At 38.2% G+C, this 17652-nt stretch overlaps 19 non-coding genes across 19 annotated transcripts; all 19 read right to left on the reverse strand.

Annotated features, from left to right (window-relative positions):
* Window positions 1–448: 448 nt before the first annotated feature.
* TRNAW-CCA (transfer RNA tryptophan (anticodon CCA)) lies at window positions 449–520 on the reverse strand. The gene has a single exon. It is a non-coding gene; the product is annotated as a tRNA-Trp (tRNA).
* A 689-nt stretch (window positions 521–1209) lies between these two features.
* TRNAW-CCA (transfer RNA tryptophan (anticodon CCA)) lies at window positions 1210–1281 on the reverse strand. Its single transcript has one exon. It is a non-coding gene; the product is annotated as a tRNA-Trp (tRNA).
* Window positions 1282–1970: 689 nt separating this feature from the next.
* Window positions 1971–2042, reverse strand: TRNAR-UCU (transfer RNA arginine (anticodon UCU)). Its single transcript has one exon. It is a non-coding gene; the product is annotated as a tRNA-Arg (tRNA).
* A 689-nt stretch (window positions 2043–2731) lies between these two features.
* On the reverse strand, window positions 2732–2803 carry TRNAR-UCU (transfer RNA arginine (anticodon UCU)). The gene has a single exon. It is a non-coding gene; the product is annotated as a tRNA-Arg (tRNA).
* A 689-nt stretch (window positions 2804–3492) lies between these two features.
* On the reverse strand, window positions 3493–3564 carry TRNAR-UCU (transfer RNA arginine (anticodon UCU)). The gene has a single exon. It is a non-coding gene; the product is annotated as a tRNA-Arg (tRNA).
* Window positions 3565–4253: 689 nt separating this feature from the next.
* Window positions 4254–4325, reverse strand: TRNAR-UCU (transfer RNA arginine (anticodon UCU)). The gene has a single exon. It is a non-coding gene; the product is annotated as a tRNA-Arg (tRNA).
* A 689-nt stretch (window positions 4326–5014) lies between these two features.
* On the reverse strand, window positions 5015–5086 carry TRNAW-CCA (transfer RNA tryptophan (anticodon CCA)). Its single transcript has one exon. It is a non-coding gene; the product is annotated as a tRNA-Trp (tRNA).
* A 1802-nt stretch (window positions 5087–6888) lies between these two features.
* Window positions 6889–6960, reverse strand: TRNAW-CCA (transfer RNA tryptophan (anticodon CCA)). Its single transcript has one exon. It is a non-coding gene; the product is annotated as a tRNA-Trp (tRNA).
* A 689-nt stretch (window positions 6961–7649) lies between these two features.
* TRNAW-CCA (transfer RNA tryptophan (anticodon CCA)) lies at window positions 7650–7721 on the reverse strand. The gene has a single exon. It is a non-coding gene; the product is annotated as a tRNA-Trp (tRNA).
* A 689-nt stretch (window positions 7722–8410) lies between these two features.
* TRNAW-CCA (transfer RNA tryptophan (anticodon CCA)) lies at window positions 8411–8482 on the reverse strand. Its single transcript has one exon. It is a non-coding gene; the product is annotated as a tRNA-Trp (tRNA).
* Window positions 8483–9171: 689 nt separating this feature from the next.
* On the reverse strand, window positions 9172–9243 carry TRNAW-CCA (transfer RNA tryptophan (anticodon CCA)). Its single transcript has one exon. It is a non-coding gene; the product is annotated as a tRNA-Trp (tRNA).
* Window positions 9244–11045: 1802 nt separating this feature from the next.
* Window positions 11046–11117, reverse strand: TRNAW-CCA (transfer RNA tryptophan (anticodon CCA)). The gene has a single exon. It is a non-coding gene; the product is annotated as a tRNA-Trp (tRNA).
* A 689-nt stretch (window positions 11118–11806) lies between these two features.
* On the reverse strand, window positions 11807–11878 carry TRNAW-CCA (transfer RNA tryptophan (anticodon CCA)). The gene has a single exon. It is a non-coding gene; the product is annotated as a tRNA-Trp (tRNA).
* Window positions 11879–13680: 1802 nt separating this feature from the next.
* TRNAW-CCA (transfer RNA tryptophan (anticodon CCA)) lies at window positions 13681–13752 on the reverse strand. The gene has a single exon. It is a non-coding gene; the product is annotated as a tRNA-Trp (tRNA).
* A 689-nt stretch (window positions 13753–14441) lies between these two features.
* Window positions 14442–14513, reverse strand: TRNAW-CCA (transfer RNA tryptophan (anticodon CCA)). Its single transcript has one exon. It is a non-coding gene; the product is annotated as a tRNA-Trp (tRNA).
* Window positions 14514–15202: 689 nt separating this feature from the next.
* On the reverse strand, window positions 15203–15274 carry TRNAW-CCA (transfer RNA tryptophan (anticodon CCA)). Its single transcript has one exon. It is a non-coding gene; the product is annotated as a tRNA-Trp (tRNA).
* Window positions 15275–15963: 689 nt separating this feature from the next.
* TRNAW-CCA (transfer RNA tryptophan (anticodon CCA)) lies at window positions 15964–16035 on the reverse strand. The gene has a single exon. It is a non-coding gene; the product is annotated as a tRNA-Trp (tRNA).
* A 689-nt stretch (window positions 16036–16724) lies between these two features.
* TRNAR-UCU (transfer RNA arginine (anticodon UCU)) lies at window positions 16725–16796 on the reverse strand. The gene has a single exon. It is a non-coding gene; the product is annotated as a tRNA-Arg (tRNA).
* Window positions 16797–17485: 689 nt separating this feature from the next.
* TRNAR-UCU (transfer RNA arginine (anticodon UCU)) lies at window positions 17486–17557 on the reverse strand. Its single transcript has one exon. It is a non-coding gene; the product is annotated as a tRNA-Arg (tRNA).
* Window positions 17558–17652: the final 95 nt, after the last annotated feature.

Genomic DNA, 17652 nt, shown 5'->3' on the forward strand with positions numbered 1-17652 from the left:
TAAGTAGCATGTAATTTCATGTACTTAATGTTGAAATATGCATTTCCAAAAAATGAAAGTGGAATCAAGAAACTAATGAAGGTAAAGAGAAATGTCTGCAGCCAATAAGTGCAGAAGTAGTGATCCGTATAAATTTCAAATGATCTGCAGAAGAAACCAAAAAGCTCTTAAGAGCCAGCACAACATATCATAAACAATACAATATTCTTTCAAGTGTATTTTTGTTTCTTGCCTCTAAGAGTGTAAAATCCAATGACCTGCATAATTTAGTGGGTAATGCTTTATTTGAAATTTCTGTATTAGCAGTGTAACTACAATGTAATCTGTCCTGTACTTCCAATGTAAGTACACATAAGTAGAATGTAATTTCATGTACTTAATGTTGAAATATGCGTTTCCAAAAAATGAAAGTGGAATCAAGAAACTAATGAAGGTAAATAGATATGTCTGATCCCGACGTGATTTGAACACGCAACCTTCTGATCTGGAGTCAGACGCGCTACCGTTGCGCCACGAGATCACACCGAAAAATCAGTGTGAAAGGTTAGAAGTGATTGCAAAGAGTAGCTATTTTATGCACTGTTGGAATGAGTTTTTCGGGCAACAGTGCATGTATACGGCCGTTTTCTTTCTGAACAACGTTAATAACTTAAACAGTAGCTGTCTGCACATGTGTCAGCTCAGTATCCCCAACCACTTAGTTAGTCGCTGCACTACTGCCGTCAAGAGAATATTCTGTACTGATTGGCTAACATCTCAATTGCATTTAGATTTATTGTAGGGTTTCTGGGAGACGTGGCACTGCGTTTGTGGCAGTTTCAGTCCCTATTCAAGAATAAAACACCAATGTGACCGGCTGTAGCAAATAAGTGCAGAAGTAGTGATCCGTATGAATTCCAAGTGATCTGCAGAAGAAACCAAAAAGCTCTTAAGAGCCAGCACAACATATCATAAACAATACAATATTCTTTCAAGTGTATTTTTGTTTCTTGCCTCTAAGAGTGTAAAATCCAATGACCTGCATAATTTAGTGGGTAATGCTTTATTTGAAATTTCTGTATTAGCAGTGTAACTACAATGTAATCTGTCCTGTACTTCCAATGTAAGTACACATAAGTAGAATGTAATTTCATGTATTTAATGTTGAAATATGCGTTTCCAAAAAATGAAAGTGGAATCAAGAAACTAATGAAGGTAAATAGAAATGTCTGATCCCGACGTGATTTGAACACGCAACCTTCTGATCTGGAGTCAGACGCGCTACCGTTGCGCCACGAGATCACACAGAAACATCAGTGTGAAAGGTTAGAAGTGATTGCAAAGAGTAGCTATTTTATGCACTGTTGGAATGAGTTTTTCGGGCAACAGTGCATGTATACGGCCGTTTTCTTTCTGAACAACGTTAATAACTTAAACAGTAGCTGTCTGCACATGTGTCAGCTCAGTATCCCCAACCACTTAGTTAGTCGCTGCACTACTGCCGTCAAGAGAATATTCTGTACTGATTGGCTAACATCTCAATTGCATTTAGTTTTATTGTAGGGTTTCTTGGAGACGTGGCACTGCGTTTGTGGCAGTTTCAGTCCCTATTCAAGAATAAAACCCCAATGTGACCGGCTGCAGCAAATAAGTGCAGAAGTAGTGATCCGTATGAATTCCAAGTGATCTGCAGAAGAAACCAAAAAGCTCTTAAGAGCCAGCACAACATATCATAAACAATACAATATTCTTTCAAGTGTATTTTTGTTTCTTGCCTCTAAGAGTGTAAAATCCAATGACCTGCATAATTTAGTGAGTAATGCTTTATTTGAAATTTCTGTATTAGCAGTGTAACTACAATGTAATCTGTCCTGTACTTCCAATGTAAGTACACATAAGTAGAATGTAATTTCATGTACTTAATGTTGAAATATGCGTTTCCAAAAAATGAAAGTGGAATCAAGAAACTAATGAAGGTAAATAGAAATGTCTGATCCCGACGTGATTTGAACACGCAACCTTCTGATCAGAAGTCAGACGCGCTACCGTTGCGCCACGAGATCACACAGAAACATCAGTGTGAAAGGTTAGAAGTGATTGCAAAGAGTAGCTATTTTATGCACTGTTGGAATGAGTTTTTCGGGCAACAGTGCATGTATACGGCCGTTTTCTTTCTGAACAACGTTAATAACTTAAACAGTAGCTGTCTGCACATGTGTCAGCTCAGTATCCCCAACCACTTAGTTAGTCGCTGCACTACTGCCGTCAAGAGAATATTCTGTACTGATTGGCTAACATCTCAATTGCATTTAGATTTATTGTAGGGTTTCTGGGAGACGTGGCACTGCGTTTGTGGCAGTTTCAGTCCCTATTCAAGAATAAAACCCCAATGTGACCGGCTGCAGCAAATAAGTGCAGAAGTAGTGATCCGTATGAATTCCAAGTGATCTGCAGAAGAAACCAAAAAGCTCTTAAGAGCCAGCACAACATATCATAAACAATACAATATTCTTTCAAGTGTATTTTTGTTTCTTGCCTCTAAGAGTGTAAAATCCAATGACCTGCATAATTTAGTGGGTAATGCTTTATTTGAAATTTCTGTATTAGCAGTGTAACTACAATGTAATCTGTCCTGTACTTCCAATGTAAGTACACATAAGTAGAATGTAATTTCATGTACTTAATGTTGAAATATGCGTTTCCAAAAAATGAAAGTGGAATCAAGAAACTAATGAAGGTAAATAGAAATGTCTGATCCCGACGTGATTTGAACACGCAACCTTCTGATCAGAAGTCAGACGCGCTACCGTTGCGCCACGAGATCACACAGAAACATCAGTGTGAAAGGTTAGAAGTGATTGCAAAGAGTAGCTATTTTATGCACTGTTGGAATGAGTTTTTCGGGCAACAGTGCATGTATACGGCCGTTTTCTTTCTGAACAACGTTAATAACTTAAACAGTAGCTGTCTGCACATGTGTCAGCTCAGTATCCCCAACCACTTAGTTAGTCGCTGCACTACTGCCGTCAAGAGAATATTCTGTACTGATTGGCTAACATCTCAATTGCATTTAGATTTATTGTAGGGTTTCTGGGAGACGTGGCACTGCGTTTGTGGCAGTTTCAGTCCCTATTCAAGAATAAAACCCCAATGTGACCGGCTGCAGCAAATAAGTGCAGAAGTAGTGATCCGTATGAATTCCAAGTGATCTGCAGAAGAAACCAAAAAGCTCTTAAGAGCCAGCACAACATATCATAAACAATACAATATTCTTTCAAGTGTATTTTTGTTTCTTGCCTCTAAGAGTGTAAAATCCAATGACCTGCATAATTTAGTGGGTAATGCTTTATTTGAAATTTCTGTATTAGCAGTGTAACTACAATGTAATCTGTCCTGTACTTCCAATGTAAGTACACATAAGTAGAATGTAATTTCATGTACTTAATGTTGAAATATGCGTTTCCAAAAAATGAAAGTGGAATCAAGAAACTAATGAAGGTAAATAGAAATGTCTGATCCCGACGTGATTTGAACACGCAACCTTCTGATCAGAAGTCAGACGCGCTACCGTTGCGCCACGAGATCACACAGAAACATCAGTGTGAAAGGTTAGAAGTGATTGCAAAGAGTAGCTATTTTATGCACTGTTGGAATGAGTTTTTCGGGCAACAGTGCATGTATACGGCCGTTTTCTTTCTGAACAACGTTAATAACTTAAACAGTAGCTGTCTGCACATGTGTCAGCTCAGTATCCCCAACCACTTAGTTAGTCGCTGCACTACTGCCGTCAAGAGAATATTCTGTACTGATTGGCTAACATCTCAATTGCATTTAGATTTATTGTAGGGTTTCTGGGAGACGTGGCACTGCGTTTGTGGCAGTTTCAGTCCCTATTCAAGAATAAAACCCCAATGTGACCGGCTGCAGCAAATAAGTGCAGAAGTAGTGATCCGTATGAATTCCAAGTGATCTGCAGAAGAAACCAAAAAGCTCTTAAGAGCCAGCACAACATATCATAAACAATACAATATTCTTTCAAGTGTATTTTTGTTTCTTGCCTCTAAGAGTGTAAAATCCAATGACCTGCATAATTTAGTGGGTAATGCTTTATTTGAAATTTCTGTATTAGCAGTGTAACTACAATGTAATCTGTCCTGTACTTCCAATGTAAGTACACATAAGTAGAATGTAATTTCATGTACTTAATGTTGAAATATGCGTTTCCAAAAAATGAAAGTGGAATCAAGAAACTAATGAAGGTAAATAGAAATGTCTGATCCCGACGTGATTTGAACACGCAACCTTCTGATCAGAAGTCAGACGCGCTACCGTTGCGCCACGAGATCACACAGAAACATCAGTGTGAAAGGTTAGAAGTGATTGCAAAGAGTAGCTATTTTATGCACTGTTGGAATGAGTTTTTCGGGCAACAGTGCATGTATACGGCCGTTTTCTTTCTGAACAACGTTAATAACTTAAACAGTAGCTGTCTGCACATGTGTCAGCTCAGTATCCCCAACCACTTAGTTAGTCGCTGCACTACTGCCGTCAAGAGAATATTCTGTACTGATTGGCTAACATCTCAATTGCATTTAGATTTATTGTAGGGTTTCTGGGAGACGTGGCACTGCGTTTGTGGCAGTTTCAGTCCCTATTCAAGAATAAAACCCCAATGTGACCGGCTGCAGCAAATAAGTGCAGAAGTAGTGATCCGTATGAATTCCAAGTGATCTGCAGAAGAAACCAAAAAGCTCTTAAGAGCCAGCACAACATATCATAAACAATACAATATTCTTTCAAGTGTATTTTTGTTTCTTGCCTCTAAGAGTGTAAAATCCAATGACCTGCATAATTTAGTGGGTAATGCTTTATTTGAAATTTCTGTATTAGCAGTGTAACTACAATGTAATCTGTCCTGTACTTCCAATGTAAGTACACATAAGTAGAATGTAATTTCATGTACTTAATGTTGAAATATGCGTTTCCAAAAAATGAAAGTGGAATCAAGAAACTAATGAAGGTAAATAGAAATGTCTGATCCCGACGTGATTTGAACACGCAACCTTCTGATCTGGAGTCAGACGCGCTACCGTTGCGCCACGAGATCACACAGAAACATCAGTGTGAAAGGTTAGAAGTGATTGCAAAGAGTAGCTATTTTATGCACTGTTGGAATGAGTTTTTCGGGCAACAGTGCATGTATACGGCCGTTTTCTTTCTGAACAACGTTAATAACTTAAACAGTAGCTGTCTGCACATGTGTCAGCTCAGTATCCCCAACCACTTAGTTAGTCGCTGCACTACTGCCGTCAAGAGAATATTCTGTACTGATTGGCTAACATCTCAATTGCATTTAGTTTTATTGTAGGGTTTCTGGGAGACGTGGCACTGCGTTTGTGGCAGTTTCAGTCCCTATTCAAGAATAAAACCCCAATGTGACCGGCTGCAGCAAATAAGTGCAGAAGTAGTGATCCGTATGAATTTCAAGTGATCTGCAGAAGAAACCAAAAAGCTCTTAAGAGCCAGAACAACATATCATAAACAATACAATATTCTTTCAAGTGTATTTTTGTTTCTTGCCTCTAAGAGTGTAAAATCCAATGACCTGCATAATTTAGTGGGTAATACTTTATTTGAAATTTCTGTATTAGCAGTGTAACTACAATGTAATCTGTCCTGTACTTCCAATGTAAGTACACATAAGTAGCATGTAATTTCATGTACTTAATGTTGAAATATGCATTTCCAAAAAATGAAAGTGGAATCAAGAAACTAATGAAGGTAAAGAGAAATGTCTGATCCCGACGTGATTTTAACACGCAACCTTCTGATCTGGAGTCAGACGCGCTACCGTTGCGCCACGAGATCACACAGAAACATCAGTGTGAAAGGTTAGAAGTGATTGCAAAGAGTAGCTATTTTATGCACTGTTGGAATGAGTTTTTCGGGCAACAGTGCATGTATACGGCCGTTTTCTTTCTGAACAACGTTAATAACTTAAACAGTAGCTGTCTGCACATGTGTCAGCTCAGTATCCCCAACCACTTAGTTAGTCGCTGCACTACTGCCGTCAAGAGAATATTCTGTACTGATTGGCTAACATCTCAATTGCATTTAGATTTATTGTAGGGTTTCTGGGAGACGTGGCACTGCGTTTGTGACAGTTTCAGTCCTTATTCAAGAATAAAACCCCAATGTGACCGGCTGCAGCAAATAAGTGCAGAAGTAGTGATCCGTATGAATTTCAAGTGATCTGCAGAAGAAACCAAAAAGCTCTTAAGAGCCAGCACAACATATCATAAACAATACAATATTCTTTCAAGTGTATTTTTGTTTCTTGCCTCTAAGAGTGTAAAATCCAATGACCTGCATAATTTAGTGGGTAATGCTTTATTTGAAATTTCTGTATTAGCAGTGTAACTACAATGTAATCTGTCCTGTACTTCCAATGTAAGTACACATAAGTAGCATGTAATTTCATGTACTTAATGTTGAAATATGCATTTCCAAAAAATGAAAGTGGAATCAAGAAACTAATGAAGGTAAAGAGAAATGTCTGCAGCCAATAAGTGCAGAAGTAGTGATCCGTATAAATTTCAAATGATCTGCAGAAGAAACCAAAAAGCTCTTAAGAGCCAGCACAACATATCATAAACAATACAATATTCTTTCAAGTGTATTTTTGTTTCTTGCCTCTAAGAGTGTAAAATCCAATGACCTGCATAATTTAGTGGGTAATGCTTTATTTGAAATTTCTGTATTAGCAGTGTAACTACAATGTAATCTGTCCTGTACTTCCAATGTAAGTACACATAAGTAGAATGTAATTTCATGTACTTAATGTTGAAATATGCGTTTCCAAAAAATGAAAGTGGAATCAAGAAACTAATGAAGGTAAATAGATATGTCTGATCCCGACGTGATTTGAACACGCAACCTTCTGATCTGGAGTCAGACGCGCTACCGTTGCGCCACGAGATCACACCGAAAAATCAGTGTGAAAGGTTAGAAGTGATTGCAAAGAGTAGCTATTTTATGCACTGTTGGAATGAGTTTTTCGGGCAACAGTGCATGTATACGGCCGTTTTCTTTCTGAACAACGTTAATAACTTAAACAGTAGCTGTCTGCACATGTGTCAGCTCAGTATCCCCAACCACTTAGTTAGTCGCTGCACTACTGCCGTCAAGAGAATATTCTGTACTGATTGGCTAACATCTCAATTGCATTTAGATTTATTGTAGGGTTTCTGGGAGACGTGGCACTGCGTTTGTGGCAGTTTCAGTCCCTATTCAAGAATAAAACACCAATGTGACCGGCTGTAGCAAATAAGTGCAGAAGTAGTGATCCGTATGAATTCCAAGTGATCTGCAGAAGAAACCAAAAAGCTCTTAAGAGCCAGCACAACATATCATAAACAATACAATATTCTTTCAAGTGTATTTTTGTTTCTTGCCTCTAAGAGTGTAAAATCCAATGACCTGCATAATTTAGTGGGTAATGCTTTATTTGAAATTTCTGTATTAGCAGTGTAACTACAATGTAATCTGTCCTGTACTTCCAATGTAAGTACACATAAGTAGAATGTAATTTCATGTACTTAATGTTGAAATATGCGTTTCCAAAAAATGAAAGTGGAATCAAGAAACTAATGAAGGTAAATAGAAATGTCTGATCCCGACGTGATTTGAACACGCAACCTTCTGATCTGGAGTCAGACGCGCTACCGTTGCGCCACGAGATCACACAGAAACATCAGTGTGAAAGGTTAGAAGTGATTGCAAAGAGTAGCTATTTTATGCACTGTTGGAATGAGTTTTTCGGGCAACAGTGCATGTATACGGCCGTTTTCTTTCTGAACAACGTTAATAACTTAAACAGTAGCTGTCTGCACATGTGTCAGCTCAGTATCCCCAACCACTTAGTTAGTCGCTGCACTACTGCCGTCAAGAGAATATTCTGTACTGATTGGCTAACATCTCAATTGCATTTAGATTTATTGTAGGGTTTCTGGGAGACGTGGCACTGCGTTTGTGACAGTTTCAGTCCTTATTCAAGAATAAAACCCCAATGTGACCGGCTGCAGCAAATAAGTGCAGAAGTAGTGATCCGTATGAATTTCAAGTGATCTGCAGAAGAAACCAAAAAGCTCTTAAGAGCCAGCACAACATATCATAAACAATACAATATTCTTTCAAGTGTATTTTTGTTTCTTGCCTCTAAGAGTGTAAAATCCAATGACCTGCATAATTTAGTGGGTAATGCTTTATTTGAAATTTCTGTATTAGCAGTGTAACTACAATGTAATCTGTCCTGTACTTCCAATGTAAGTACACATAAGTAGCATGTAATTTCATGTACTTAATGTTGAAATATGCATTTCCAAAAAATGAAAGTGGAATCAAGAAACTAATGAAGGTAAAGAGAAATGTCTGATCCCGACGTGATTTGAACACGCAACCTTCTGATCTGGAGTCAGACGCGCTACCGTTGCGCCACGAGATCACACAGAAACATCAGTGTGAAAGGTTAGAAGTGATTGCAAAGAGTAGCTATTTTATGCACTGTTGGAATGAGTTTTTCGGGCAACAGTGCATGTATACGGCCGTTTTCTTTCTGAACAACGTTAATAACTTAAACAGTAGCTGTCTGCACATGTGTCAGCTCAGTATCCCCAACCACTTAGTTAGTCGCTGCACTACTGCCGTCAAGAGAATATTCTGTACTGATTGGCTAACATCTCAATTGCATTTAGATTTATTGTAGGGTTTCTGGGAGACGTGGCACTGCGTTTGTGACAGTTTCAGTCCTTATTCAAGAATAAAACCCCAATGTGACCGGCTGCAGAAAATAAGTGCAGAAGTAGTGATCCGTATGAATTTCAAGTGATCTGCAGAAGAAACCAAAAAGCTCTTAAGAGCCAGCACAACATATCATAAACAATACAATATTCTTTCAAGTGTATTTTTGTTTCTTGCCTCTAAGAGTGTAAAATCCAATGACCTGCATAATTTAGTGGGTAATACTTTATTTGAAATTTCTGTATTAGCAGTGTAACTACAATGTAATCTGTCCTGTACTTCCAATGTAAGTACACATAAGTAGAATGTAATTTCATGTACTTAATGTTGAAATATGCGTTTCCAAAAAATGAAAGTGGAATCAAGAAACTAATGAAGGTAAATAGAAATGTCTGATCCCGACGTGATTTGAACACGCAACCTTCTGATCTGGAGTCAGACGCGCTACCGTTGCGCCACGAGATCACACAGAAACATCAGTGTGAAAGGTTAGAAGTGATTGCAAAGAGTAGCTATTTTATGCACTGTTGGAATGAGTTTTTCGGGCAACAGTGCATGTATACGGCCGTTTTCTTTCTGAACAACGTTAATAACTTAAACAGTAGCTGTCTGCACATGTGTCAGCTCAGTATCCCCAACCACTTAGTTAGTCGCTGCACTACTGCCGTCAAGAGAATATTCTGTACTGATTGGCTAACATCTCAATTGCATTTAGTTTTATTGTAGGGTTTCTGGGAGACGTGGCACTGCGTTTGTGGCAGTTTCAGTCCCTATTCAAGAATAAAACCCCAATGTGACCGGCTGCAGCAAATAAGTGCAGAAGTAGTGATCCGTATGAATTTCAAGTGATCTGCAGAAGAAACCAAAAAGCTCTTAAGAGCCAGAACAACATATCATAAACAATACAATATTCTTTCAAGTGTATTTTTGTTTCTTGCCTCTAAGAGTGTAAAATCCAATGACCTGCATAATTTAGTGGGTAATACTTTATTTGAAATTTCTGTATTAGCAGTGTAACTACAATGTAATCTGTCCTGTACTTCCAATGTAAGTACACATAAGTAGCATGTAATTTCATGTACTTAATGTTGAAATATGCATTTCCAAAAAATGAAAGTGGAATCAAGAAACTAATGAAGGTAAAGAGAAATGTCTGATCCCGACGTGATTTTAACACGCAACCTTCTGATCTGGAGTCAGACGCGCTACCGTTGCGCCACGAGATCACACAGAAACATCAGTGTGAAAGGTTAGAAGTGATTGCAAAGAGTAGCTATTTTATGCACTGTTGGAATGAGTTTTTCGGGCAACAGTGCATGTATACGGCCGTTTTCTTTCTGAACAACGTTAATAACTTAAACAGTAGCTGTCTGCACATGTGTCAGCTCAGTATCCCCAACCACTTAGTTAGTCGCTGCACTACTGCCGTCAAGAGAATATTCTGTACTGATTGGCTAACATCTCAATTGCATTTAGATTTATTGTAGGGTTTCTGGGAGACGTGGCACTGCGTTTGTGACAGTTTCAGTCCTTATTCAAGAATAAAACCCCAATGTGACCGGCTGCAGCAAATAAGTGCAGAAGTAGTGATCCGTATGAATTTCAAGTGATCTGCAGAAGAAACCAAAAAGCTCTTAAGAGCCAGCACAACATATCATAAACAATACAATATTCTTTCAAGTGTATTTTTGTTTCTTGCCTCTAAGAGTGTAAAATCCAATGACCTGCATAATTTAGTGGGTAATGCTTTATTTGAAATTTCTGTATTAGCAGTGTAACTACAATGTAATCTGTCCTGTACTTCCAATGTAAGTACACATAAGTAGCATGTAATTTCATGTACTTAATGTTGAAATATGCATTTCCAAAAAATGAAAGTGGAATCAAGAAACTAATGAAGGTAAAGAGAAATGTCTGCAGCCAATAAGTGCAGAAGTAGTGATCCGTATAAATTTCAAATGATCTGCAGAAGAAACCAAAAAGCTCTTAAGAGCCAGCACAACATATCATAAACAATACAATATTCTTTCAAGTGTATTTTTGTTTCTTGCCTCTAAGAGTGTAAAATCCAATGACCTGCATAATTTAGTGGGTAATGCTTTATTTGAAATTTCTGTATTAGCAGTGTAACTACAATGTAATCTGTCCTGTACTTCCAATGTAAGTACACATAAGTAGAATGTAATTTCATGTACTTAATGTTGAAATATGCGTTTCCAAAAAATGAAAGTGGAATCAAGAAACTAATGAAGGTAAATAGATATGTCTGATCCCGACGTGATTTGAACACGCAACCTTCTGATCTGGAGTCAGACGCGCTACCGTTGCGCCACGAGATCACACCGAAAAATCAGTGTGAAAGGTTAGAAGTGATTGCAAAGAGTAGCTATTTTATGCACTGTTGGAATGAGTTTTTCGGGCAACAGTGCATGTATACGGCCGTTTTCTTTCTGAACAACGTTAATAACTTAAACAGTAGCTGTCTGCACATGTGTCAGCTCAGTATCCCCAACCACTTAGTTAGTCGCTGCACTACTGCCGTCAAGAGAATATTCTGTACTGATTGGCTAACATCTCAATTGCATTTAGATTTATTGTAGGGTTTCTGGGAGACGTGGCACTGCGTTTGTGGCAGTTTCAGTCCCTATTCAAGAATAAAACACCAATGTGACCGGCTGTAGCAAATAAGTGCAGAAGTAGTGATCCGTATGAATTCCAAGTGATCTGCAGAAGAAACCAAAAAGCTCTTAAGAGCCAGCACAACATATCATAAACAATACAATATTCTTTCAAGTGTATTTTTGTTTCTTGCCTCTAAGAGTGTAAAATCCAATGACCTGCATAATTTAGTGGGTAATGCTTTATTTGAAATTTCTGTATTAGCAGTGTAACTACAATGTAATCTGTCCTGTACTTCCAATGTAAGTACACATAAGTAGAATGTAATTTCATGTACTTAATGTTGAAATATGCGTTTCCAAAAAATGAAAGTGGAATCAAGAAACTAATGAAGGTAAATAGAAATGTCTGATCCCGACGTGATTTGAACACGCAACCTTCTGATCTGGAGTCAGACGCGCTACCGTTGCGCCACGAGATCACACAGAAACATCAGTGTGAAAGGTTAGAAGTGATTGCAAAGAGTAGCTATTTTATGCACTGTTGGAATGAGTTTTTCGGGCAACAGTGCATGTATACGGCCGTTTTCTTTCTGAACAACGTTAATAACTTAAACAGTAGCTGTCTGCACATGTGTCAGCTCAGTATCCCCAACCACTTAGTTAGTCGCTGCACTACTGCCGTCAAGAGAATATTCTGTACTGATTGGCTAACATCTCAATTGCATTTAGTTTTATTGTAGGGTTTCTGGGAGACGTGGCACTGCGTTTGTGGCAGTTTCAGTCCCTATTCAAGAATAAAACCCCAATGTGACCGGCTGCAGCAAATAAGTGCAGAAGTAGTGATCCGTATGAATTTCAAGTGATCTGCAGAAGAAACCAAAAAGCTCTTAAGAGCCAGAACAACATATCATAAACAATACAATATTCTTTCAAGTGTATTTTTGTTTCTTGCCTCTAAGAGTGTAAAATCCAATGACCTGCATAATTTAGTGGGTAATACTTTATTTGAAATTTCTGTATTAGCAGTGTAACTACAATGTAATCTGTCCTGTACTTCCAATGTAAGTACACATAAGTAGCATGTAATTTCATGTACTTAATGTTGAAATATGCATTTCCAAAAAATGAAAGTGGAATCAAGAAACTAATGAAGGTAAAGAGAAATGTCTGATCCCGACGTGATTTTAACACGCAACCTTCTGATCTGGAGTCAAACGCGCTACCGTTGCGCCACGAGATCACACAGAAACATCAGTGTGAAAGGTTAGAAGTGATTGCAAAGAGTAGCTATTTTATGCACTGTTGGAATGAGTTTTTCGGGCAACAGTGCATGTATACGGCCGTTTTCTTTCTGAACAACGTTAATAACTTAAACAGTAGCTGTCTGCACATGTGTCAGCTCAGTATCCCCAACCACTTAGTTAGTCGCTGCACTACTGCCGTCAAGAGAATATTCTGTACTGATTGGCTAACATCTCAATTGCATTTAGATTTATTGTAGGGTTTCTGGGAGACGTGGCACTGCGTTTGTGACAGTTTCAGTCCTTATTCAAGAATAAAACCCCAATGTGACCGGCTGCAGCAAATAAGTGCAGAAGTAGTGATCCGTATGAATTTCAAGTGATCTGCAGAAGAAACCAAAAAGCTCTTAAGAGCCAGCACAACATATCATAAACAATACAATATTCTTTCAAGTGTATTTTTGTTTCTTGCCTCTAAGAGTGTAAAATCCAATGACCTGCATAATTTAGTGGGTAATGCTTTATTTGAAATTTCTGTATTAGCAGTGTAACTACAATGTAATCTGTCCTGTACTTCCAATGTAAGTACACATAAGTAGCATGTAATTTCATGTACTTAATGTTGAAATATGCATTTCCAAAAAATGAAAGTGGAATCAAGAAACTAATGAAGGTAAAGAGAAATGTCTGCAGCCAATAAGTGCAGAAGTAGTGATCCGTATAAATTTCAAATGATCTGCAGAAGAAACCAAAAAGCTCTTAAGAGCCAGCACAACATATCATAAACAATACAATATTCTTTCAAGTGTATTTTTGTTTCTTGCCTCTAAGAGTGTAAAATCCAATGACCTGCATAATTTAGTGGGTAATGCTTTATTTGAAATTTCTGTATTAGCAGTGTAACTACAATGTAATCTGTCCTGTACTTCCAATGTAAGTACACATAAGTAGAATGTAATTTCATGTACTTAATGTTGAAATATGCGTTTCCAAAAAATGAAAGTGGAATCAAGAAACTAATGAAGGTAAATAGATATGTCTGATCCCGACGTGATTTGAACACGCAACCTTCTGATCTGGAGTCAGACGCGCTACCGTTGCGCCACGAGATCACACCGAAAAATCAGTGTGAAAGGTTAGAAGTGATTGCAAAGAGTAGCTATTTTATGCACTGTTGGAATGAGTTTTTCGGGCAACAGTGCATGTATACGGCCGTTTTCTTTCTGAACAACGTTAATAACTTAAACAGTAGCTGTCTGCACATGTGTCAGCTCAGTATCCCCAACCACTTAGTTAGTCGCTGCACTACTGCCGTCAAGAGAATATTCTGTACTGATTGGCTAACATCTCAATTGCATTTAGATTTATTGTAGGGTTTCTGGGAGACGTGGCACTGCGTTTGTGGCAGTTTCAGTCCCTATTCAAGAATAAAACACCAATGTGACCGGCTGTAGCAAATAAGTGCAGAAGTAGTGATCCGTATGAATTCCAAGTGATCTGCAGAAGAAACCAAAAAGCTCTTAAGAGCCAGCACAACATATCATAAACAATACAATATTCTTTCAAGTGTATTTTTGTTTCTTGCCTCTAAGAGTGTAAAATCCAATGACCTGCATAATTTAGTGGGTAATGCTTTATTTGAAATTTCTGTATTAGCAGTGTAACTACAATGTAATCTGTCCTGTACTTCCAATGTAAGTACACATAAGTAGAATGTAATTTCATGTTCTTAATGTTGAAATATGCGTTTCCAAAAAATGAAAGTGGAATCAAGAAACTAATGAAGGTAAATAGAAATGTCTGATCCCGACGTGATTTGAACACGCAACCTTCTGATCTGGAGTCAGACGCGCTACCGTTGCGCCACGAGATCACACAGAAACATCAGTGTGAAAGGTTAGAAGTGATTGCAAAGAGTAGCTATTTTATGCACTGTTGGAATGAGTTTTTCGGGCAACAGTGCATGTATACGGCCGTTTTCTTTCTGAACAACGTTAATAACTTAAACAGTAGCTGTCTGCACATGTGTCAGCTCAGTATCCCCAACCACTTAGTTAGTCGCTGCACTACTGCCGTCAAGAGAATATTCTGTACTGATTGGCTAACATCTCAATTGCATTTAGATTTATTGTAGGGTTTCTGGGAGACGTGGCACTGCGTTTGTGACAGTTTCAGTCCTTATTCAAGAATAAAACCCCAATGTGACCGGCTGCAGCAAATAAGTGCAGAAGTAGTGATCCGTATGAATTTCAAGTGATCTGCAGAAGAAACCAAAAAGCTCTTAAGAGCCAGCACAACATATCATAAACAATACAATATTCTTTCAAGTGTATTTTTGTTTCTTGCCTCTAAGAGTGTAAAATCCAATGACCTGCATAATTTAGTGGGTAATGCTTTATTTGAAATTTCTGTATTAGCAGTGTAACTACAATGTAATCTGTCCTGTACTTCCAATGTAAGTACACATAAGTAGCATGTAATTTCATGTACTTAATGTTGAAATATGCATTTCCAAAAAATGAAAGTGGAATCAAGAAACTAATGAAGGTAAAGAGAAATGTCTGATCCCGACGTGATTTGAACACGCAACCTTCTGATCTGGAGTCAGACGCGCTACCGTTGCGCCACGAGATCACACAGAAACATCAGTGTGAAAGGTTAGAAGTGATTGCAAAGAGTAGCTATTTTATGCACTGTTGGAATGAGTTTTTCGGGCAACAGTGCATGTATACGGCCGTTTTCTTTCTGAACAACGTTAATAACTTAAACAGTAGCTGTCTGCACATGTGTCAGCTCAGTATCCCCAACCACTTAGTTAGTCGCTGCACTACTGCCGTCAAGAGAATATTCTGTACTGATTGGCTAACATCTCAATTGCATTTAGATTTATTGTAGGGTTTCTGGGAGACGTGGCACTGCGTTTGTGACAGTTTCAGTCCTTATTCAAGAATAAAACCCCAATGTGACCGGCTGCAGAAAATAAGTGCAGAAGTAGTGATCCGTATGAATTTCAAGTGATCTGCAGAAGAAACCAAAAAGCTCTTAAGAGCCAGCACAACATATCATAAACAATACAATATTCTTTCAAGTGTATTTTTGTTTCTTGCCTCTAAGAGTGTAAAATCCAATGACCTGCATAATTTAGTGGGTAATACTTTATTTGAAATTTCTGTATTAGCAGTGTAACTACAATGTAATCTGTCCTGTACTTCCAATGTAAGTACACATAAGTAGAATGTAATTTCATGTACTTAATGTTGAAATATGCGTTTCCAAAAAATGAAAGTGGAATCAAGAAACTAATGAAGGTAAATAGAAATGTCTGATCCCGACGTGATTTGAACACGCAACCTTCTGATCTGGAGTCAGACGCGCTACCGTTGCGCCACGAGATCACACAGAAACATCAGTGTGAAAGGTTAGAAGTGATTGCAAAGAGTAGCTATTTTATGCACTGTTGGAATGAGTTTTTCGGGCAACAGTGCATGTATACGGCCGTTTTCTTTCTGAACAACGTTAATAACTTAAACAGTAGCTGTCTGCACATGTGTCAGCTCAGTATCCCCAACCACTTAGTTAGTCGCTGCACTACTGCCGTCAAGAGAATATTCTGTACTGATTGGCTAACATCTCAATTGCATTTAGATTTATTGTAGGGTTTCTGGGAGACGTGGCACTGCGTTTGTGGCAGTTTCAGTCCCTATTCAAGAATAAAACCCCAATGTGACCGGCTGCAGCAAATAAGTGCAGAAGTAGTGATCCGTATGAATTCCAAGTGATCTGCAGAAGAAACCAAAAAGCTCTTAAGAGCCAGCACAACATATCATAAACAATACAATATTCTTTCAAGTGTATTTTTGTTTCTTGCCTCTAAGAGTGTAAAATCCAATGACCTGCATAATTTAGTGGGTAATGCTTTATTTGAAATTTCTGTATTAGCAGTGTAACTACAATGTAATCTGTCCTGTACTTCCAATGTAAGTACACATAAGTAGAATGTAATTTCATGTACTTAATGTTGAAATATGCGTTTCCAAAAAATGAAAGTGGAATCAAGAAACTAATGAAGGTAAATAGAAATGTCTGATCCCGACGTGATTTGAACACGCAACCTTCTGATCAGAAGTCAGACGCGCTACCGTTGCGCCACGAGATCACACAGAAACATCAGTGTGAAAGGTTAGAAGTGATTGCAAAGAGTAGCTATTTTATGCACTGTTGGAATGAGTTTTTCGGGCAACAGTGCATGTATACGGCCGTTTTCTTTCTGAACAACGTTAATAACTTAAACAGTAGCTGTCTGCACATGTGTCAGCTCAGTATCCCCAACCACTTAGTTAGTCGCTGCACTACTGCCGTCAAGAGAATATTCTGTACTGATTGGCTAACATCTCAATTGCATTTAGATTTATTGTAGGGTTTCTGGGAGACGTGGCACTGCGTTTGTGGCAGTTTCAGTCCCTATTCAAGAATAAAACCCCAATGTGACCGGCTGCAGCAAATAAGTGCAGAAGTAGTGATCCGTATGAATTCCAAGTGATCTGCAGAAGAAACCAAAAAGCTCTTAAGAGCCAGCACAACATATCATAAACAATACAATATTCTTTCAAGTGTATTTTTGTTTCTTGCCTCTAAGAGTGTAAAATCCAATGACCTGCATAATTTAGTGGGTAATGCTTTATTTGAAATTTCTGTATTAGCAGTGTAACTACAATGTAATCTGTCCTGTACTTCCAATGTAAGTACACATAAGTAGAATGTAATTTCATGTACTTAATGTTGAAATATGCGTTTCCAAAAAATGAAAGTGGAATCAAGAAACTAATGAAGGTAAATAGAAATGTCTGATCCCGACGTGATTTGAACACGCAACCTTCTGATCAGAAGTCAGACGCGCTACCGTTGCGCCACGAGATCACACAGAAACATCAGTGTGAAAGGTTAGAAGTGATTGCAAAGAGTAGCTATTTTATGCACTGTTGGAATGAGTTTTTCGGGCAACAGTGCATGTA

This window comes from Ascaphus truei, chromosome 6 (assembly GCF_040206685.1).
Source record: "Ascaphus truei isolate aAscTru1 chromosome 6, aAscTru1.hap1, whole genome shotgun sequence".
In the NCBI taxonomy this organism is placed as follows: domain Eukaryota; kingdom Metazoa; phylum Chordata; class Amphibia; order Anura; family Ascaphidae; genus Ascaphus; species Ascaphus truei.